The sequence below is a fragment of the Lathyrus oleraceus genome, chromosome 7 (assembly GCF_024323335.1).
Source record: "Lathyrus oleraceus cultivar Zhongwan6 chromosome 7, CAAS_Psat_ZW6_1.0, whole genome shotgun sequence".
NCBI lineage: Eukaryota > Viridiplantae > Streptophyta > Magnoliopsida > Fabales > Fabaceae > Lathyrus > Lathyrus oleraceus.
Window position 1 is genome coordinate 495,668,767 of NC_066585.1, and position 8,217 is coordinate 495,676,983.

The window sequence follows — 8,217 nt, forward strand, 5'->3', positions numbered from 1 at the left end:
GAAACTCATGTTCTTCGGGCTCATCATTTCCAGTCAGCTTACCCCAAAAGTGTTCAAGCTCTCTATATTCAAAAAGTTCTTCCTGGCTTACAGTGAATGTATCAAGGGAGGTAGGAAAACCCAAAAGGTTGGTAAAGTCTCTAATATTAAATTGGTACTCCATATTGAACATTCTGAATTGGATAAAACCTCTGCTAATTCCTTTTCCATGGCTGGGCAGATAGATTAGTGAACTAAGGAATTCTAGTGTGAGCCTCCGGTAGGTGGTGAAATGTCTTAGGATAGGGGATGTCTCCCATCCTATCTGATTCAGCAGATACAGGACACTCTGTCTCAATCCAAGGGCAGTCATCGCCCAATCATCAGCATAAAGACTAGGTAGCATCTCTCTAGCGGCTAGTTCTTCAAACTTTTGTTTCTGAGCCATTCCTCTGAACTTGATACCCATACGATCAATATGTCCCATCTGGTTAGTGCTAGCTAGAGAAAAAGAAGGCATGAGTTTAAGTCAGGATTTGGCCAAATGCCGAAAGAAAGAAAAATTATTATTATATTTTTTTTTATATTTTTAAATAAATAAAGAATGAATACTAAACAAAAAATTAAAAGAATAATTAAGAAAGAAAATAGTGAAATGATAATAATAGAATGAGAAAATGGCAAACTAATTAGTGGGTTGTCTCCCACCAAGCGCTTTGTTTATACGTCGCAAGCTCGACAAAGAAACTGTTAAATATAATTGATGGGTCCTGGGGGCGTTTCATCTAAGTGTAGAATTTGCGAATCCTCGTTGGTTTCCGCATAGTGATAATGTTTCAGACGCTGCCCGTTTACGGTGAACGGTTCTGTAGATTGTCCTTTTATTTCTACCGCTCCACTGGGAAAGATTTTAGTGATATGAAAAGGTCCTGACCATCTGGATCGTAGTTTTCCCGGGAATAACTTTAGTCTAGAGTTAAATAAAAGTACTGCGTCGCCTTGCTTGAAGATTTTCCTTGATATACGCTTGTCATGCCATTGTTTTGTTCTTTCTTTATAGATTTTGGCATTTTCATAGGCGTCTCTTATGAGTTCCTCTAATTCGTTTATGTCAAGGATTCTCTTTTCACCGGCGGCTTTATAATTCAAATTTAAATTTCTAATAGCCCAATAGGCTTTATGTTCTAATTCTACCGGGAGGTGACAGGATTTTCCATAAATGAGCTTAAATGGGGTCGTCCCTATGGGGGTTTTATAAGCAGTTCGGTATGCCCACAAAGCTTCTGGTAATTTCAATGACCAATCTTTCCTTGAAGTGGCGACCGTTTTTTCTAGAATTTGCTTGATTTCTCTGTTAGACACTTCCACTTGTCCACTGGTTTGAGGGTGGTAAGGTGTTGCTATCCTATGTCTCACTCCATACTTAAGTAGTAGTTTTTCGAGTACCTTGGATATAAAGTGCGATCCACCATCACTGACTACTATTCTTGGGATGCCAAATCTCGGAAATATTATATTTTTAAAGAGTCTAGTTACTACTTGGGTGTCATTTGTTGGAGAAGCTATAGCTTCGATCCACTTTGATACGTAGTCAACTGCCACAAGTATGTATTTGTTACCGAAAGAGGATGGGAAAGGTCCCATGAAGTCTATCCCCCACACGTCAAAAATCTCTACTTCCAAAATACCTTTTTGTGGCATCTCGTCACGTCTAGATATGTTTCCCGTGCGTTGACATCTGTCACACTCCTTAATAGCCGTATGCACGTCCTTCCAAATAGTTGGCCAATAAAAGCCAGCTTGTAGGATTTTAGAGCAGGTCTTGGATGTACTTGTGTGTCCACCGTAAGGAGCGGAGTGACAGTGTTGGATTATATTTTCTACCTCTTCTTCGGGTATACATCGACGGAAAATACCATCGGGGCCTCTTTTGAAAAGTAAGGGATCATCCCAGTAATAGTGTTTTATGTCGTGGAAGAATCGTTTCTTCTACTGGTAAGATAAAGTAGGTGGAACTATTCCGGCAGCTAAATAATTGACTAGATCAGCGTACCATGGTGTGACAGATATAGCTAAGGTGGTTTCTACTTGCATGTCAGAGTTGTTCTCTTCCAAAGTAGCTATGAGTTTGTCATACGAGAAGTCATCATTAATGGATGTTCTTTCCGGTTCAAGGTTCTCAAGTCTAGAGAGGTGGTCTGCTACTACGTTGTCAGTTCCTTTCTTGTCCTTGATTTCTAAGTCGAATTCTTGTAGTAACAAGATCCATCTTAGGAGTCTAGGTTTAGCATCTTTTTTTGTTAAAAGGTACCTGATAGCAGCGTGATCGGTGTAAACTATTATTTTGGCTCCTACCAAGTAAGAACGAAATTTATCTAGCGCAAATACCACTGCTAGGAGTTCTTTCTCGGTTGTGGCATAATTCATCTGTGCTTCATCCAGGGTTCTGCTAGCGTAATATATAACGTGAAGCTTTTTATCCTTTCTTTGTCCTAGAACAGCACCTACAGCATAGTCACTGGCATCGCACATTATTTCGAATGGTTCATTCCAGTCTGGTGTCTGCATAATGGGTGCGGAGATCAATGCTTGTTTAAGAGTTTGAAATGCTTTTAAACAGTTATCGTCGAATATGAATTCAGCATCTTTCATCAACAGTCCGGTTAAGGGTTTAGTTATCTTAGAGAAGTCTTTGATGAATCGTCGGTAAAAACCGGCGTGTCCTAAAAAGCTTCGTACTTCTCTCACGGTTCTTGGGGGTTGAAGATTCTCGATTACCTCTATCTTGGCTTTGTCTACTTCAATTCCTCTGTTCGAGATGATGTGTCCTAAAACAATTCCTTCTTGTACCATAAAGTGGCACTTTTCCCAATTAAGTACTAAGTTTACTTTTACACATCGCTCAAGAACTCTTTCCAGGTTTTCAAGGCATTCTTCGAAACTTTGTCCGTATACAGAAAAGTCATCCATAAATACTTCCATGATGTTTTCGAGAAAGTCGGCGAAAATCGCCATCATGCATCTTTGAAAAGTTGCAGGGGCATTACACAGACCAAACGGCATTCGTCTATAAGCGAAGTTACCAAAAGGGCATGTGAATGTTGTCTTTTCTTGGTCATCAGGGTGAATTGGTATTTGAAAGAAGCCTGAATAACCGTCTAAATAACAGAAATGTGGATGTTTAGCTAATCGTTCTAACATTTGGTCAATGAATGGTAAAGGGAAATGATCTTTTCGGGTTGCTTTGTTTAGTTTCCTATAATCAATTCACATTCTCCATCCCGATTCGATTCGTTTAGTTATAGTTTCTCCTTTTTCGTTTTCAATAACGGTTATGCCTCCTTTCTTTGGTACAACGTGTACAGGGCTAACCCATTTGCTATCAGATATAGGATATATAATACCTGCTTCCAATAACTTGGTTATTTCTTTCTTTACTACCTCACTCAGGATCGGATTTAGTCTTCTCTGGTGTTCCCTAGAGGTTTTACAGTCTTCTTCTAACATGATGCGGTGCATACAAATAGAAGGGCTTATTCCTTTAAGATCGGTGATGCGGTATCCTAGTGCGGTTGGGTATTTTCTTAAGATATGTAGGAGTTTTTCTGTTTCGAGTCTTCCTAGATCGGCATTAACTATCACAGGTCGTTCAAGATCTAAGTCTAGGAATTCATATCTCAGATTTTTGGGAAGTGTTTTCAAATCAGGGGTTGGTTTGTTAAGACACTGCGTAGGGTCTGGTGTTATTGCTAAACATTGGTTAGATTTGTCCTCTAAAAGATAGTCTGATGATTTGTCTTCTCCTGACTTTGCTTCTTTTATGCATTCATCGATGATATCCATGAAGTAACATGTATCTTCTATTGCAGGTGCTTTCAAGAATTGGGAAAGAATGAATTCAATTTTCTCTTCACCTACTTCGAAGGTGAGTCGTCCTCGTTTTACGTCTATGATTGCACCGGCAGTTGCTAAGAATGGTCTTCCTAGTATAATAGGTGTAGTATCATCTTCTCTAATGTCCATAATTGTGAAGTCAGTGGGAATGTAAAACTGACCTAAGCGTACGGGAACGTTTTCAAGGATTCCTACAGGATATTTGATGGAACGATCTGCTAATTGCACAGACATTTTAGTCGGTCTTAATTCTCCCATTTCCAGTTTCTTACATATGGATAAAGGCATAACGCTAATTCCGGCTCCTAAATCGCATAAGGCTTTGTCGATGACAAATTTTCCTATGTGACAGGGTATAGAGAAACTACCCGGATCCTTAGGTTTAGGAGGCATGTTTTGGATTATAGCGCTACATTCGGCAGGGAGTGTAACGGTTTCGCTGTCCTCAAGTTTCCTCTTATTAGAAAGAATTTCTTTTAAGAATTTAGCATATGAGGGCATCTGCGTAATAGCTTCGGTAAATGGAATTGTAACGTTTAATTGTTTAAGGAGATCAACAAATTTTCTAAATTGGCCTACATCTTTGGTTTTAACAAGCCTTTGAGGGTAGGTATGGGTGGTTTGTAAGGTGGTGGAGGTACATAAGGTTCCTTCTTTTCTAGGGTTTCCTTATTACTCTCTTCCTTTTCCTTAGGTTCACTTTCCTCAGTTGATTTCTTAGGGTTTTGGTTTTCTATCCTTGGGTCAGACGGTCCTTCCACTTCCGTTCCACTTCTTAATATAATTGCATGAGCTTGGCTTCTCGGATTGGGTTGGGGCTGTCCAGGGAATGTACCAGTTGGGGCAGCAGTAGGTGCTTGTTGTTGAGCTACTTGAGATATTTGTGTTTCTAGCATTTTGTTATGGGTAGCCAAGGCATCTACTTTGCTTGCTAGTTGTTTAAGTTGTTCGCCAGTGTGTATGTTCTGGTTTAAGAAATCTTTATTGGTTTGTTGTTGGGAAGCTATAAAGTTTTCCATCATGATTTCCAAGTTGGATTTTCTAGGGGTATTATTGTTAGGATTCGGTTTCTGATATCCCGGAGGTATAAATGGGGCTTGATTTGGAGACTGTCCAGGTGCGTATAAAGCATTATTACTCTTATATGAAAAGTTTGGATGGTTCTTCCAATTTGGGTTATAGGTATTCGAATAGGGGCTTCCTTGAGCATAGTTTACTTGCTCTGCTTGGATTCCAGTCAAGAGTTGACATTCCGCAGGAGTGTGGCCTTGGATTCCACAGACCTCGCAATTCTGAGTTATAGCAACCACGGCGGCTGGAAGTGATACGTTTAAACTTTCAATTTTCTGGACCAAAGCATCCACTTTTGCATTAACGTGATCAAGGTTACTTATCTCGTACATGCCAGTTTTCGTTTGAGGTTTTTCCACCGTTGTTCGTTCGGTTCCCCACTGATAGTGGTTTTGGGCCATGCTCTCGATAAGCTGGTAAGCATCAGCATAAGGTTTGTTCATTAGTGCACCACCTGCAGCGGCGTCTATTGTTAACCTTGTATTGTATAAGAGACCATTATAAAATGTGTGAATTACTAACCAGTCTTCCAAACCATGGTGTGGGCAAAGTCTCATCATGTCTTTGTATCTTTCCCATGCTTCGAAAAGAGACTCGTTGTCTTTCTGTTTAAATCCGTTTATCTGGGCTCTTAACATAGCTGTTTTGCTTGGCGGAAAATATCGGGCAAGAAAAACTTTCTTCAATTCGTTCCATGTGGTGACTGAGTTGGAAGGAAGTGATTGAAGCCATCTCCTAGCGCTATCTCTTAATGAGAAAGGAAAAAGACGAAGTCGAATTGCCTCTGAAGTGACACCATTAGCTTTAACAGTATCAGCGTATTGGACAAATACGGATAAATGAAGGTTTGGATCTTCGGTAAGATTTCCAGAGAATTGGTTCTGTTGCACAGCCTGCAACAGCGAAGGTTTAAGTTCAAAGTTGTTTGCTTCGATCGCGGGCGGAGCAATACTTGAATGCGGTTCATCTTGCGATGGAGCGGCGTAATCTCTAAGAGCACGAGCTGGTTCTGCCATCTCGGGTATCGAAGGAAAAATGTTTTTGAAATCAGGGAGGTCTACAGGAGGGAAATTGTTCGCAGCATGATATTCCCGAATTCGTCGTAAGACTCGGAGATATAGTTCGATATCGTTGATTCGTAAATAGAGCGGTTCGCCTTGTGAGCGAGTGCGTGGCATACAAATCAACGAAAGAAAGAAAATAGAAGAAAAAGAACCTTAGTCTCTACAGCGTAACGGAAGAGTTACGATATCGATTGAATAAAAGTCCCCGGCAACGGCGCCAAAAACTTGATCGCTCGACTGGGTGAGTCGAGAATGGGATACAAACTGCAAGTGCACAGTTCTATCGCGTAGTTTTAAAAGATATCGATCCCACAGGGACTTATGAATCGATATACCGTTATCTAAGGTTACTACGTAAATCTAAGGTGAAAATGTTTGATTGTTTGGGGAAAAACTAAGAGCTAAACTAATATCTAGATTAAATATAAATGAAACGGATATCGGTATGTAGTTCGTCAAAACTAGGGAATCAAGTCTTTGTCGGTTTCTTGGTTTTAAAGTGAATCGTTTCGGTTAACTTTATTGGTTAAAGGTTTTATCTCAAACTCTCGCTCTGTTGAATAAACCATGATTTTATATTAATGTAGCTGTCACTTATAATTAAGTCAAAAACCATATTTTGAAAACAATAAAGTTGCAGAAACTCCTTTTAAGAAAATACTGACCGTTTTAAACACCCTTATCTCAAACTCTCGCTCTGTTGACTTAGGTTATATAATCAAATCCAAATGCTTAACTCTCGTCCTCACATTCAATCTTTAAAAAATACTTTTTGGAAAAGGTCAGAATTTAATTAACTCTAAAACTTGCTCTCGCCCTGATCTAGAATTAATGCCTAACTTACACTGTCCAGTTAAAATCTCAAACTCTCGCTCTATTGATTTTAACTTCTTTATGTCTTTTACTTTTGTAAAAAATCTTGTTATTAAACCTGTAAGTTGAGACCGTAAAAAGATTGATTTTGATTTTAAGTTTAGATAGACCTGACTCAGTCTTGATCCCTTATTCTGCTTACTTTACATACCGATACCTAGGCGAATTAGCCAGACATGCTAAATAAACAAGAATACATATCATGCATAAACAGACTCATTCCAGGCAGATAATATAGATAAATGATAAAACAAAATATTAAATAACGATTAAAGAACCTGAATGCGTAATACAATAGTCTTGAACACTCCACCACAAGCCGGTAGGATTTGTTCTTGGATTCTTCAATTAAACAGTAAATTAAATCAAGGAAATAAAACTAGAATATAACGTAAGGTTAAATCCAGTATAAAGTTGCACAATGGTTTCCGGTGTAGAAACTATTATGCGAAAAATATCTAAAAGCTAAAACGGGAAAGGTAAATTTGCAAGGGAAAAAGAATGTAAAGCTTGCAAAAGAAATAAATAAAATAAACAATGCTGGAAAAGAAAAATAAGCAAAAGCTAAAACAGAAGGTTTGAACAGCTTCGGCAGAGTAGACGGCAAAAGAGGGGAGAGGAAGCGGAACCCTTTTAGGTTTCTAATGTAGCTATTTATAGTAGTGCTTCTAACTGCTTTTTTTTGTTTCCCACGAGTCTTCAGCATGGCTAAATACACGGCGCGGGCATAGGACACGAACTCTCTCAACGTCTCTTCAATTCTTCTGAGGGCGTGACTTGCGCCAAAAAGCTAGTGGAATGGTGTGACGCTCGTCACACCATGTGTGACGCTCGTCACAGGGGTGCTTTTGGTGTGACGCTCGTCACAACCCTTGTGACGCCCGTCACAGGCACAACGTGCGCTTTCTTTGGGCTGGGCTTGGTCTTTGATATTTGTTTCCTTTTTACTCCTTTCTACACCTCCTTTTCTTTCCTTTTTCACTCTTGCTTCAAAATGGATACCTGACATAAATAGCAAGGAAATACTGCATAATATCTGATAAAATGAGATAAACTAAAGTAAATGATAATCTAATCTAATTGAATTAAGTCTTAAAATGTGATATAATTTCGTGTTATCAATCTTCAATGGTTGATACCCTTGAATCTCGCCGTCTTCAAATTCGTCGTATTCGCTATCTTCTCCAATGCAATGCTTTCGTTCGTCTGTCAAAAGGTCCCTTCTTCTTTCTCTTCCAAGCCTTCTTATAGCTTCAGATGACTCTCTTCCAAGCTAAAGGTCCAAACTACCCTTAATGAGCAGAATCGGTTCACACAGCAAAAATTAGGTTTTCCA

The 8,217-nt window shown here is 39.2% G+C and overlaps 1 pseudogene; it reads left to right on the plus strand.

Annotated features, from left to right (window-relative positions):
* Nucleotides 1-5,475: 5,475 nt before the first annotated feature.
* On the plus strand, nucleotides 5,476-5,575 carry LOC127109187 (uncharacterized; annotated as a pseudogene).
* Nucleotides 5,576-8,217: the final 2,642 nt, after the last annotated feature.